Source organism: Sciurus carolinensis, chromosome 1 (genome assembly GCF_902686445.1).
Source record: "Sciurus carolinensis chromosome 1, mSciCar1.2, whole genome shotgun sequence".
NCBI lineage: Eukaryota > Metazoa > Chordata > Mammalia > Rodentia > Sciuridae > Sciurus > Sciurus carolinensis.
In genome coordinates, this window is record NC_062213.1 from 79,115,647 (window position 1) to 79,129,808 (window position 14,162).

General features: G+C 37.5%; 1 protein-coding gene across 5 annotated transcripts in view; it reads right to left on the bottom strand.

The window, feature by feature from the left end:
- The window catches only part of Rp1 (RP1 axonemal microtubule associated), a 316,770-nt gene that overhangs the window by 39,018 nt on the left and 263,590 nt on the right, over window positions 1–14,162 (bottom strand). The window lies entirely within an intron of this gene.

The window sequence follows — 14,162 nt, forward strand, 5'->3', positions numbered from 1 at the left end:
TAGCCTGGCATGGTGACACATGCCTATAATCCCAACAACTCTGGAGGCTGAGACAAGAGGATGTCACGTTCAAAGCCAGTCTCAGCAACTTAATGAGACCCTAAGCAACTTAGTGAGAAAAAAATGGCTGGGGATGTAGTTCAGTGGCTAAGCACCCCTGGGTCCAATCCCTGGTTAAAAAAAAAAAAATCATACCATATTACAAAAAAAATGTTTTATTGTCATTATTGATATGCAATACTTACTGAGTGGTAAGGCCTAAAGAATAAAATAATCTAATTCTCCAGTGTTTATAATAGGTTGTATTTTCCATGAAGATGAGATCCTGAGGAACAGAGACCATTTGTTCTCCTAGATTTAAACTAGGGTTAACCAGACAGCCCTGAAACAGACTGAATTTTGAATTGGACAGACTATGATTTTGCAACAGTGTTGGCAATGTGATCTTACCCCTTTGCATCCTCCCCCAAAGCTTCTAATCAACTGCTATAGTAAATATTCTAATGTATTATTCACTATCCAGAATAGGAAACGTTTTTCTTTTGAACATTCCTACAGGGGTCATATGAAAAATAATCGATCGATTATATACTTCACTAATTTTCCATTTGAACCATAACAAATTATCACAAATTTGATGACTGAAAACCAGATCTATCTATTGTCTCCCAGTCCCATGAGGCAGAATTCAGGCACTGTATGAGTCAACTCAGTTCAGTCCTGTGTATGACCTCACAGGCAGAGATCAAGGTGTTGACTGAGTTGGGCTTCTCTTGGAAGCTTTGGGGAAAGATTCTCCTTCCAAGCTTATTTTGGTTGTTGGCAGAATCTAGCTCCATGGGGTTGGAGCACTGAGGTCCCTGTTACCTTTCACATGGTACACTTCATCTCCAAGTCAACAAGGGCACATCAAACCCTTTTCATGCTTGGAATCTCTGCCTTTCCCTCTGCTACAAGGAAAAAAAATGTTCACTTCTGAAGGTGCATGTGGTTTAGATTATGCCCACTTGTGTAAACCAGCTAACCTCCCAATTTTAAGGTTAGTTGCCTAGTAAATTTACCTACATCTGTAAAATTATTTTGCCACGAAGCATAACATTCATAGAAGTAATACCAGGGCTAAAGATCATAAAGCTAAAATTCTTACTGCTACATACTATAATCAGAGACAGTTTGATCTGCCTTCTGGTATTTTGTCACCCTGCCACCACCACCACCCACAACATCTGTTCTCCCTTTTGATATTATCATAAACGTTCATGTCACCCCAGGAAGTTACTCCAGAGTTGATGCAGATCTGCCACCTTTCTCTACTAAAATATTTTATTGGTAATATAATTTTGGGTTACTGTATTGGTGATAAACGTTCTGAAAAAAACCTGTCCTGTTGCCAAAATGCTCTTTGTCAGGGTATGTAAGGACAGATTTTGACAGTCAAGTTACAGAAATGAGCCCTTCTATTATATCTAGAACAACACAGTTTTAGAAATTTTACCATGTAGAAATATCTTTTTTTAATTTTTTTTTTATTTTTACAGACTACATTTTGATTCATTGTACACAAATGGGGTATATCGTCTCATTTCTATGGTTGTGCATGATGTAGATTCATACCATTCATGTAATCATACAAGTAGATAGGGTAATGCTCATTCCACCATCTTTCATGCCTCCCCTTAGTACAGGTATGTAGACTCCTAAAATCCTCCCCAAAATTGCAGATAATAGAAATACAATGGAAAACCAAAACCAAACTCCAACATGCACCCAAAGTCAAAGTAACATGGGAGCAAGTAACTCAGTTTTGATATCAGACATACCTGGTTTTGAAAGTTCCTTCTGCCCTTGCAGCTCTGCAAACCACAAATTTCTCAACCTTTTTAAGCTTCAGTGCCTCAATCTGAACACTACAATTTAGGTTGAGCATCTCTAATTCAGAAATCCAACATCTGAAATGCTCTAAAAATCCAAAACTTTTGGAGTGCTGACAAAACTCATGAGTGGGAAATTCCACATCTTTAAACTTTATTTCTTATATAAAATTATTAAAAATATTGCATAACATTATTATAGGCTATCTATAAGGTATATATATAAAGTATATAAGAAGCATAAATGAATTTCTATTTAGGCTTGGATACCATCCCCCAAAATATTTTATTATGTACATACAAATATTCCAAACTGTGCAATATGTCTGATCCAAAGCATTTCAGACAAAGGATATTCAGCCTATAGTGCCAATCTTATAAAGTACTACAGTGTTCAATAAGTATTAGCAGCTATTATTTTGTCAATCAGAATTTTGTTCTAATAACAAAGAAAAATGCCTAAAGCTGCATATTCTAAAATGGGACAGAAGATTGGTACAGTGCTCACAGAAGGAAATGAAACTATTATTTGGCTATCATAAGTTAAACAAAAATTAATAAACCCTATCTAACACTGCTGATTAAATATTTGTGAATGCTAATGAATGATGCTCTGGTACAGGAATTACATTACTCATACACCATCCAGACCTGGGTGGACCAATAAAAACTAGAACTAAAATGATCACACCACAGCCTGGCTTTGTGATAAACTGCTCCTAAATCACTTTGAGTCTTTCAGGCAACCTGGTTTGGAACTTTTAGTTCTGGTTTAACTCAGTCAACCTGAATCACCTCAGCCTAAATCAAATAAAAATATAATGTCAAAAATTATTCTTGCACATAACTGTTTTTAGTTTCTGCATTTAACTTCCTACATTTGAGGGGAAAAAAGGACAGTGATTCTAAAATGTAGGATAGCTTTCATCATAAAGATGGACCACACCAGGTCTCAGCAATTCCCCACATAAAGAATGATGCTTAAAATGGGGCACAAGCACAGATTAAAATAAAATTGTTTTCAACCTGAGGACCAAAGGGACATATGGACCCAGAGAGACAGGGTCAGAAAAAGAGAAAGGCAGAGGAATCTGGAAATATAGTCCATTCCCACTGTTCTCATGTCACTACTGAAAGTTGAAATATACCATTAAACTCCTACTATATAACCAGAACATGAAGACAAAAAAATTACTGTTAAAAAATGTCTGATTTGGGCAGTTGAAATGCCTAACAAAAAGGCAATTCTATACTGAATTTAAGGAAGAAAATAAAGCACTTTTTTTCTCTATAAGAGTTTTAAATAACTCTGCTTAATATGTATACTATGCTGTATAATACACAATTATATATAATATATGCAAGAGTGTTATTTATGTGTTGTGAGTAGATACACCATTTTAACATTTGTAAAGTTCATTATGAATGAACCCTAAGTAAGAATATAAAAACTAAAAATACAGGCCAGGTGTGGTGGCACATGCCTGTAATCCCAGTGTCTTAGTGGGCTGAGGCAGGAGGATAGCAAGTTCAAAGTCAGCCTCAGCAACTTAACGAGTACCTAAGCAACTGAGCAAGACTGTGTCTCAAAAGAAAATTTTTTTAAAAAATGGCTGGGGATATAACTTAGGGTTAAGTGCCCCTGGGTGTTCAATCCCCAGTACCAACAAAAAAAAAAAAAAAAAAGGGAAAAAACAAAATAATCAAACCAGAGATACAAGAAAATATGATGAGATGATTTGGTACAAGAAACAGAGACAGCAAGTCATCTAAATCTTGAGGAATCAGCAGTGTCTTCTCAGCAGAGGTAATGACAAGAAACAAGACAAAGAGGAATGAAAGTACTTCTAGAATCTTACTTGAATTTTCCTGAAATTTAAACCTCTCACATTCTTTCTGTTTGAACAGAATCTAGTATACCTCCAAATATGAATAGGTAATTACAAATGTTGTTGCTGCTGCTAAGAAATAAACCTGGAGGAGGTGTTATTACAGTTGTGGGAGATGAACACATCCAGCCTAACATCTAGGAGCCAGGTCTGGAGACAGAGGGGTCCATAAGCAAACCCAAGCATTGAAAACTTCTGGCACTGGGACCCTGGGCAACTTTAGTGTTTTTCTACACTTATTTTTCTCATGTATGTAATAGGATAATTAAAAAACCATTTATTGGGAGGTTGTAAAGACAAGTAATACATTATATTATTAGCAAAATCAAATAAGCAAGCACATATTAGGCCCTTCATATGTAGTGGTGATCACAGTAGTTATCATTATCATTATTACTAAAGGTAATCAGTGGGAAGAAGGTGATTAATACAAAGAGCAACACTTACTTTAATTCCATAGGTGCTTCGGGTTTCAAGGCTTTGACCTTCCCATACTATGATGGATGTTCAGAGGGGATAAAGAAGCTGAGAGAGACCAGTGCCCTCCATCCAGGTATATCCTGACTAGCCCAGTAGCATGGCAGGGGCTCTGAAGGCAATGTCTCTCCATCATGGAATTCCATGATGGGGTAGATCAAACCAGGTCGGAGTCATTTTGGAAAGCAGGGTGTGAGATGAAAAGGATAGAATTTATAATTTAAAAATCTGAACGGAGTTCCAAGTCCTCTCAACTTTAAGTTCTCTGCCTCAATTTCCCTTTTGTGAAAAGAGGGCTTTTATAAGGACAAAATTAGATAACCTTGCAAAAATACTTTGAAATTCATAGAAGGGCATCCTGTGCAAGGTGTAGGGCAGAGTGCAGGGCAGAGAAGAGAGAAGGGTGGAGAGGCTTCTATGGAACAGCTAGAAGACTTATTTTGGAAGCTCATGTTCAGCCTCCATGGGCCTTCTCTTGGAGTTCACTTAATTGAAATAGTTGGAAAAATCAGATAATAATTTGAGGGCTACTTAAGAGAGAATTTGAAGATAATCACAAGAGGACATTTTCGTTTGTTAATGAAAATGGAAACATTTTGCCAAAAATAGCCAAAAAGATTCTCAAAGTTGAAAAATGAACTTCGATAAAATTAATTTCCTTGTCAAATTGCACAGTACACTGTGTATTCCACATTTTCAAATATGGAGCCTTTTCCTAACAAAAATAATCCCCTAACATACTGGAGGATGGCCAGATACAGAAATGTGAAGGAATATCCAGGGTTACTATATATACAACACTGATATAACAAAAATGATGTCATTTTAAAAAATTCAAAGAAAGGATTTTGAAAGTTTTTACCTTAAAAAACTAATAAATGTTGGATATGTTTAACCTGACATAAAAATTACATAATACATACATAAATCAAAACATCACATGGTATCCCACTACTATGTATAATTTTCTTTTTATGGATCAGTTAAAAATAACTTTAAATAACAGTGAAAGAAAATAAGTTTCTGAAAAAATGGAAGATAAATAAAAAAATCAAAGTTTAAAAAAGGTACTTATTGGCAATTCACTATAATTAGTAGAGCCTGGGTGATGAATGACCACATCTACTAGTTAACTATCCTCTGTCACCTGGCTTTTTCACCATGTTCCAGCACACTCTTTCAGTGGGCTCTTGTGGATGTCCATAGGGTTGAGTCAGTTGATCCTTTCTTGTCTTGGTAGAATTTCAACTTTTTCTTGGGATTGTATGAATTACTTACAATTTTCTGTGTTTTTCCCTTCTTCCCACACAGAATACAAGTATTTTTTTTGTACTTATATGCAGAGATACATAATCAAACAAGAAGCAAATACTCATATATTCAAGATATTCATAAAATTAATGTGCAGTTTGAATTTTAATACATTTTAGTCTATAGAAGATATAAATAATTTGCAAAATGTAAAAGTGATGGAGCTTACTTGTGATTTGAACTAAATTATTAATGATTCATTTTTCTCTAAATTCCTTTTTGTAATATTCCAGGTAATAAAAACTATCCTATACTGAATGATATCAGTATCAGTATCCAAAATCATCATGTATAAACTGAAAGATAAAATTCCTACAGTCAAATGGGCTTTTCTCTGGGTAAATTTTCTCTGTAGCATTTTGCAGATTGTTTACATATTTTATAGAACTGAATTTATTAAAATTTTAAATGGCACAGGGCTTTACAGGAATCCCATTTATTAACACTCCTTTATTTATTAAAATCAATAAATAATTAAACATTGTTATTATATATACCCTTTCTTATATTAAACTACATTTTGTACATTTTATACTCACTTTTCTCTTTTGCATATGATTACTAATTCTTGGCTTTTCAGAATATCAGTTTGTTTCAATTAACTAGTGTGACTATTATCACTATTATGATGATGGCATTTGCCTGTTAGCCAATGGAAGATCCCTTTACGCTTGCTCTTCTGTCCTTTACCTCTGCCCTTAACATTTCTGAAGCTATCATTGGTTCTAGACAACGAAAGAATATTTCTACTGGAGAACATGGAATCAATTTCCCTTCCAGGTGCCATGGCTATTTTGAGAGCTTTGCATTGTTAAAGACAAAATATGGGCACTTCAGGATACACGAGAGTAGGTGGAAGGTGAAAGAGCAGCTTCTGTTAACACAATTAATGGTGACAGATTAGAAAATATATCATGAGTTCAAACTGACTTTTCCACTTAATCCATCAAGTTGTTGTCCCTGCTTTTCCTTGAGTCTGAGATTTCATCACCAACTGAGGATGTCCACACTGCAGGTTGATCTTACAACCTGCATAAGAAATATTTATACACACTTTGTACAGATATCCCAAGGTTTGGAAAGTGTTCAATTGGCCTCTATTACGCAGTAAAGCTGAACATGGAGCCCAAACTCAAATTCCTAGAATTTATTTTACACAAGTTTATTAAAATTGGTGTAAGTGTGTTCATGTTAATTAGCTATACAGTTTGGCAGATTTATATGTTTGGGTAGCCCCCTGTATGATTTTCCTTAGCATTCCAAAATTTACCAAGTTTTATCTGAATATACAGTTCTCTTCTTTCCAGTGATTTTTTTCTTGATTTATTGATTGATTGATTGTACCAGGGATTGAACCAGGGCACTTAGCCACTGAACTTCATCTCCAACCCTTTTTATGTTTTGTTTCAAGACAGGGTCTCAAGTTGCTTAGGGCCTTGCTAAGTTGCTGAGGCTAGCTTTGAACTTGCAATCCTTCTGCCTCAGTCTCCCAAGTCACTGGGATTACAGGAACATGCCACTGCACCCAGCTTTTCACTGGTTTTGGAGATAGAGCCTAATAAGCCCTTTTAATCACATATGATCGTCCTTCTATACCTACAGCAATTTGTTCCCTTCATATCTTATGCTTATTACTATGTATTTCATTGTTTCTTCTTCCAAAACATTTCAGTTCTCTTTTGCTCTCAATCCTCTATACCTGCCTCCTTTCTCTATTTCCTCTGTGTTCCTTTTTTTTTCATCCTGGGGAATCATTTCTGGCACATCCTATGTCACTGATTTCATCCTCGGAAGTCTTGCTCTGCACTTGTCTGATCTAAATATGAAGTTTCATGCAGCTTTGTGTTTTTGTTTCTAAGCCATGTGCAGCTTTATCCCTCATCTTGCTGTTTTGTTTTAAGATATTCTCTTCTTGCAGATCTACCAGTGTTCTTACAGATCCACCAGGTCTTCTTTTACTTTTTGGATCACCCCAAATGACCTACTGAATGTGTTCTGGGTCCTGCAGTGCATTTCGCCTCCCCTCTCCTTCCCAGTGCCCACCCCTTCCCTAGAGGATGCTGGTGCAGCAAGCATTGGAAAAGGCAGGTTTGAGATCTTAGCAGTAAAGGATCTCTTAAATTTAAATTTTAAAAAAAAAGAGTAAATAGTAATTTACTTCTAAAACAGTCACTGTTTTAGTCAGCTATTTTGCTGCTGTGACTAAAGGATCTGACCAGAACAATTTTAAAGGAGGAAAAGTTTGAGGGTTCATGGTTTCAGAGGTCTTAATCCATAGTAGGCCAGCTCCATTCTTCAGGGCTCCAGGTGAGGCAGAGCGTCATGGCAGAAGAGTGTGACAGAGGGAAACAGCTCACATATTGATCAGAAAACTGAGAGACTCCACTTGCCAGATACAAACATATACCCCAAAGCCACGCCCCAATTTCCACCTCCTCTAGCCATACCCTACCACTTCAGTTACCACTCAGTTAATCCCTATCGGGATTAAATCACTGATTGGGTTAAGACTCTCACAACCCAATCATTTCTTCTGTGAACCTTTTAGCATTGTCTCACACACGAGCTTTTTGGGGACAACTAACATCCAGACCATAACAGTCACATAGGGCCAGAGAGGAAGCTGCTCATTTCCAGCAGGTATACACCCTGAGACTCAATTTCAGAGAATCAGAACAGGGATACTGACAGTCCTTTTCTCTACTTTTCCTTAAGCAGGCTCTCTTGGTAGGTAGAACTGAGCCTGATGTCCTAGTTCAGCCCCACTTAGAAGTCCTTCTGCATCAAGAGGTCTGTTGTGGTTTTTCTATGTTGGGATTTTTCACTGTTTCTGAATCTTCATATGTTTGATGTGAGATAGAGGCTATTTTGAAAGAGTCTCAACCTAAATAAAACTGATGGATTTTTATAAAATCGCATCTCTTAGGGCTGATGGAAGTGAGAAGATAGGAAATCTCCTGTCAGAGCAGGCCATGGTTAGCATAAGCCTTATTTCAGCTACAGTTTGCATTTTTAAGACACTATTTATTGAATCCATTTCACAGTTGAGGAAATTGAGCTAAAGTAGCTAGTTCCAGGTTGCATAGGAAGCATGCAAATGAAGAATTCTGGCCTTCAGTGAACATTCAGTTCAAAACTGTCAGTCAAATTCACTCCTAATCAAGGCAGCCTAAGATGACCTTGGCATAAAAAATGACCTAAGTAGTTGTTAACATATGGCATCTCTGCAATATTAAAAATAGTTTAAGAGTTTTTGGGACATGTGTGTGTGTGTGTGTGTGTGTGTGTGTGTGTGTGTGTGTGTCTTATTTTATAGAAAAACTCTCATTGTGGATATTTAGTTTGGGCCACCTTGCATGACAGGAAATACAAGCTATATAAGAGACTGTCACATTTCTCAAATATGAAATGGCTTTCATAGTTCCTTTATGAAAATAAAATGAAGTAAGTTGCATATTATGACTTTCTCTTTCAGCAGAATTTTGTGATACTGCACCCCAGCATAATCAATTAAAAGGAAGAGTATATATTCTTTTTAGAGAAAAAAAATTTACTTTATGGATATCATCTGTGAATGAACATCAGTAGAATTATTACATGACATAATGAGGTGTTGTAGAGACATGTAACCAAAAATACTTCCTATAATGGTTAGGAAATTGTTTAGAAATTAATTGTAACATAATTGCGATGAAACTATAACTTAACTTCCTGTGTATTAAACATAGTTTTATTTTGCACACATAAAAATGTATACTCTATGTTCTGTCTAGTTTTCAAATGCTCCCCACCATTTCTCTGACCCCAAACCATTTAGTCACATTCCCCACCAATCTTGGCCTTCCAGATTGGCTCATTTAACATCATACATAATGGCTGTGGACGTTCCTCATTGTCATCTTTCTGCCTACCACTCTCCTAGCCCACACTGCCCAGGTCTCTCCTCCATCTTTCCAAGCCCTAAGCAAAATTCCAACTTGATTCCACCACCCACAAAAACATCCCCAAAACACCAACCCTAACCTGTGCTGATGTCCTTTGTCTTTGAATTCCCCCAGGTCTTTCTTTACCCCCAGTTCTGGGGATCCAACCCAGGGTCTCATACATGGAAGGCAAGTGCTCTACCACTGAGCTACACCCCTGTTCTCAATAACACACATTGTTCTAGGCTCTGGGAAGACAGCAATAAATAGACAGGCTGCCTACCCTTGTTGAGCATACCTTTTGATGGGCTGAAAGAGACAATAAACACATATAAGAAAGAATGCAATGACATGCTCAGTCCTCTACAGAGAATGAATGGATTATGGCCAGTCTAGATAGGATGGCCAGGAAGGCTTCTCAGAGATCTGAGTGACAAAACATACTCATCTGGTGGATATTAGGGAGGAAAGCATTACAAGCAGAGGGACCAGCTACATAATCTAAAGGCCCTACAGTCAGGATGAGTTTGGAGTTTTCAAGATTGCAGCAGATGGAAGTTCCTTAGCTGTTTTGACCCCAAAGAAGCACATAATGTGTGAAGGACAAGTAGGTAGACAGGTACCATCAGGCAGGTGTGGGCCACTCAGGGATTTTGAATAGGAGATCACACAACCTGGTGTATGTTGGCTTCTTTTCCTTGTTTCCTTTTCAGGGCAGTGAGAGAGAGAGGGAGAGAGAGAGAAAGAGACTAGGGCTTGAACCCAGGGGTGCCCTACCACTGAACTACATCTCCAACACCTTGCCCTTTTTAAAAATTTTGATACAAGTTCCTAATACATTGCCCAGGCTGACCTTGAACTTGCAACCCTCCCTCAGCCTCCAGAGTAGCTAGTATTACAGGCATGAACCACCATGGCCCAGGCTGAATTGTGTTTTTTAAAAGATTTCCCTGATGTTCTGCAAAGGAGGAATTGTAAGGAAGTAAAAGTAAAAGCATGGGAACTATTGAAGAGACTGGTGCATTAATCTGGGTGAGAAAGCATGAAGAACCTGACTGGAGTGTTAGAAATGGAAATGGAGGGAGGAAAAGGTCCTAAATATATTTGGGGTCAAATACATTCCACACCATATATTTTATCTAACATTATCCTCGGTTTCTTGGACTGAAATGCTTCTTATTTGCCTTCATATTTCCAGGTTTTGGATCATTCAGTAAACATCCAGGCAGGGTTCAGTAGTTCTGCATTTTCTTGGCTTGCTTTCCTGTTGTCCATTTGACCCAAGCAGGGATTCTGCCCCTTCAGCCCTTCCTTGTTCTTTGCTTTCAGGGGCTACTAGCATTTTCCACATGCTCTCACTGTATAAGGCTTTAGCCTTATGGAGACTTTTCTTCCATGCTTCTGCTCCTCATTTTTATGTGCTTTTAATTTTGCCTATTTATGTACTTTAAGACAGTTTTCAGAACTTTAGTTCTTTGAAGAAAATACAATATAGTCACAGTCTCTTGATTAAGTAATTTCCCCTTTTCTCTTCTTGGAAATATATATAATTGGAGAGTCAGGATGGTACTTTTAAGAATCTACCTTCCTTGTAAGCCAAATCCCCCAAGGTTTCACATTTACACCTGTGAAAAACGAAGTCAGGACCCAGCAGTCATCACGAAGCCAGCAGAGGACAGAGCTGTGACACTCAGACAGTGTTATGGTCAAATTGCAATAAATCAGTATGTTATGGTTTCATATTCATGTTGCATCAAAATTTCCAAAGTAATAATATTACTAGAAGCAATGATAAAATGTGCACGTCTAGGCAGAAGTTAATCCCCTTTAAAACAATTAGCTACGGCTGAGCCAAATATGAAATTTCTTTCTGAAAAAATGTTAACATTAGCCAATAGAACTTTAAAGCAGACATCTATTTTAAAATCTAAAATATTAGACTAGTATTCTTCATTCTTTTTCTTACAACCAGACACACACAGCTGCACACACACACACACACACACACACACACAGGCACATTTTTCTTTTTGTACAAGAGCTCCAACAATTAAAGGGTTGGAAAGGACCTTGTAATGCTATCCAAACCATCTGTCTGCCATTAAGAGGACTAAAACTGGGCCATCCAGACATGAAGAAAATTCCAGACTTCCTTTGTAATTTATCTCAATATTCACATTTTAGGCAGGAATATTATTACCAAGCTACATTATGTGGAGTATAATAAATCAATATTGGCCTTGTTTGTGGGCTAGATTATGAAAAGTGCACTCTCTCCTTGAATTTGTACAAATACAAAATCGTGGTTACTAGGTTATTTCTGTGTTTCTCTTAATAAAAGTACAAGAAGAGAGTTTTCATTTCTAATAGATTTATTGAAGTAAAAATGATGCACAAACCCTGCACATGTTTAACATGTACAATTTGATAAGTTGAGACACATGCAAATGCTCAGGAAGTCACCACCACATCAAAGCAGTAAACATTTCCATTACATCTGAAAGAAGAGTTTTAAGGCTTGATTTTTAACTTGAAAGCTAGTTTTTCTAAGACTAAGAGTCCATTCAACAAGAATGTCGTACAAGTAATCTGAAAATAATTCTGGAAACTACCTGATTTATAAAAGAACAACTTAGTTGCAAAGGATAGAATTTGGTGGCCGAGGTCATGGTGGTGCCGATGCACAGGGGTTTCAGTGTGCACAGGTGAACTTGTCTAAACTAAGATAGAAACACTAGACCATATGCTGAAGTTCTGTTCGCAGGCAAAATTTCCACTTTTTCAATGGAACCATGGGTGCTGTCATTTTGTGATCAGCAGCAAAGCTCTCCAAACACAGGGATAAAATAGCTGAAGCAATTTGGGTGTCATCAAAAGTCAGCTTAACAATGTTGACAACAGACCAAATAAAAGAGTATTAAGTAACCAGAACACCTGAGAGCTTTGCAAACAACAACTAAAGCCCTTACTTCATAGCCAAATTGGGAAACTACACTCCACATCCACTGCCTCCACCAGCATACAGTCCCATTTCAGGACTAATGTGCTACAGAGTTTTCCTGGTGAACTCTAAGAAAATATACCAGACTTTATATGTTCTAATAATTCTCCATCAGGGCATTTCATTTTCTACAGACATAGAAACCACCCTCCACTTCATGCTAAACAGTACTTGTATTAAATTTCTGGAACTAAAACAAAATACCTGAGATAATCAACTTATAAAGAGAAAAGGTTTATTTTGACTCATAGTTTTGGAGGTTTCAGTCCCTGTATGGTTGGACCTATCCTTTTGGGCCTGTAGACAGGCAGTCCATGGTGGTAAGAGCTTATAGAAGAGCAAAACTGCTTACCTCCTGAACAGGAAGCAGAAAGGAGAGGAAGAGAGAGAGGCTGGAGACCCCTTTGAGGGCACATTCCCAATGACCCAGATCTCCCTCTAGGGCTCATGTCTTAAATGTTCGGCCACTGTCTAACAGCGCCACCCTGGGAACCAAATCTGTAATACATGAGCCTTTGGGGGACATTCAAGATACAAACTACAATAGTACTATAATTTGAAATTCTTCCAAGAGATAGAACAGTTACTGAGTTATTTTGAATTGCGTGTTAGATGTTTACTTTTAAATGATTCGAGTGTTTATTCATTTCTGACTGGTGTGTCACTTGAAGGCTCATTCTTAGTATCCTATGAAATTTTTGACACTTTGGTGGGTCCATTTATTTTTAGAATTATAGCAAGAAAATTCCTTAGATATGTGCCTAATGCATCTAAGAATTTTAACTTTTCACTTTCTTACACCCAAATCAGGTCAAGATTGTAGGTGTTTGTTTTAATTTCCCTGGTGGTCTAGTGGTTAGGATCTAGTGCTCTCTCAGGATGCATATCTACTCTAATACAGATAAGAAGGGCAAGAACAGCCAGGGTTCTTTTAAATACAGGAACCTTATAAGAGTCACATAATTCTCCCCATGAACAAAACAGGAAAGTGGGCTTCAGAGAGGTTATGTCATTTGTTCAGAGTCCCCCATTCCCTAAGTCTCAAAGCAAAGACTTTAGCTCAAAAGTGGATTTCATAGTACATTCCCTTTTCACCCCCATGGTACACAAAAATATGATCTGAACCTGGTCTACCTGGAAAACAAAACAAATAGAAACAGTAAACTCCATTGGCATGTCATATGTGTCCATCAGTTAGCTCCTCAATTCACCCTCCCAGTCCCTTCACCTCCTACATAATCCCCCCTGTGTAGACACAGCCTGTGTTCAGCACATGAATGCATGGGGATGCTGTGCACAGGAGTGTATATGTGTGACTGTGCTTGTGAGGGCTGCCTTGCATATATGTTCCAGCATTTTCCAGGGAATTGGGCCATATTTTTTTTGCAAAAACAAATGATGGAACAATGTTAACATTGATTCAATTAAATGTCCATTCTCTCTCTCTCTCTCTCTCTCTCTTTCTCTCTCTCTCTCTCTCTCTCTCTCTCCCTCTCCTTGAGGAGTGGAGATATTTTCCATGTTTCTGAGTTTCAGCAGGCTGAAAATGTCCATTCAACAGTCATCCCCTCCCCAGTAGTGGCCTGGTTTTGCCATGGCATTGTATTTCTAGTTGCACTAGGGGCAAGAGTTAACCATTTTTATAAGTGTTGGCACTAGGCTCCTGCATGCTTTTTAAAGCGTAGTCATG